Raw genomic sequence first — 1,120 nt, forward strand, 5'->3', positions numbered from 1 at the left:
GGGTCATTCTTGTGGTTTTTCATCCACTAAACACTGATGGAAAATCACCGTTTAGGTTCTGTTTCACGCTTTTTTTTGCGAATTGGCATTGAATCGTGGGAAAGAAAAGTCATTATATGCAAATGTGATAGTTATGTAAGTGATAAATGTAGCAGTAACCGGGCTAATAGTCTCAAGTAAAATATTCGAAAACGTGATCGTTGTCCTTCCTTTCAACAGTTAGTGAATTGGGAGCTGGATATTGAACTGTTTAAGCGTTCCATTCATGAAGCTGCACAGGAGTTGTTTTTTTTTTTATCTTTTGTGATTGTTTGTTATTTTTTGAATTTCGCAAAAAGGACGGGACGAGGAGGAGCTCAGAGTAATTATGTAACCAGATCCTGCTCTTTTCAAATTGCTGGCTTTAAAACAAGGAATCATCATTCACATTAACTAAATATTGCATCGATCAGTTTGATATTTTCAATCTCGGTTGATGCTGATTTACAGCAGATATCTCTTCTATTTCCGGGCACGTATTTGATGGGCCAAGACAATGTAATATTTCCTCGGTACAACACCAAGTGTGACCAGCTGCTCTGACCAAACAGCAGGTATGTTACCAACGTCAGAGCGGAGAACATGTTTTCCACAGTCACAGCTGATTGAGCTCAATGCGAGTCTGATTCAATGTCCAGAGATATACAATCAATCCAAGGGTCAAACACCACCAACAAAATACAAATATATCTTTCTTTGCTCTATTCTCGAGATAAACCAGCCTGGTTCCAGTAAAGTTCATCTTTGAAAGCCCATTGTCATTCACAACATTTGAAGAGGGATAGATTGAATCTTCTTCACAATTCAATAGCTGTATGAATTCACATTAAGTAAGGGTATTTTCCAAGTTACAATCAAGGTATACAAATAGATCAACATTTTACACCATGACAATAACCATATATGGAGTAGATATTGAGTTCAGACATAGATGGAAACTTTTGATGTTATCATTGACTGAGGAGGACAAAAATAACAAACAAAAGCAGAAGTTTCTGGAAAAGCTCAGCAAGTCTGGCAGTGAAGAGAAATCAGAGTTAACGTTTCAGATCCGGTGACCTTTGTTCAGAGCTGGGAAAGT

At 37.6% G+C, this 1,120-nt stretch overlaps 1 long non-coding RNA gene across 1 annotated transcript in view; it reads left to right on the forward strand.

The window, feature by feature from the left end:
* Positions 1-1,120, forward strand: part of LOC125488355 — a 2,534-nt gene that overhangs the window by 240 nt on the left and 1,174 nt on the right. The window lies entirely within an intron of this gene.

This window comes from Rhincodon typus, unplaced genomic scaffold (genome assembly GCF_021869965.1).
Source record: "Rhincodon typus isolate 14 unplaced genomic scaffold, sRhiTyp1.1 hic_rhity00000542, whole genome shotgun sequence".
NCBI lineage: Eukaryota > Metazoa > Chordata > Chondrichthyes > Orectolobiformes > Rhincodontidae > Rhincodon > Rhincodon typus.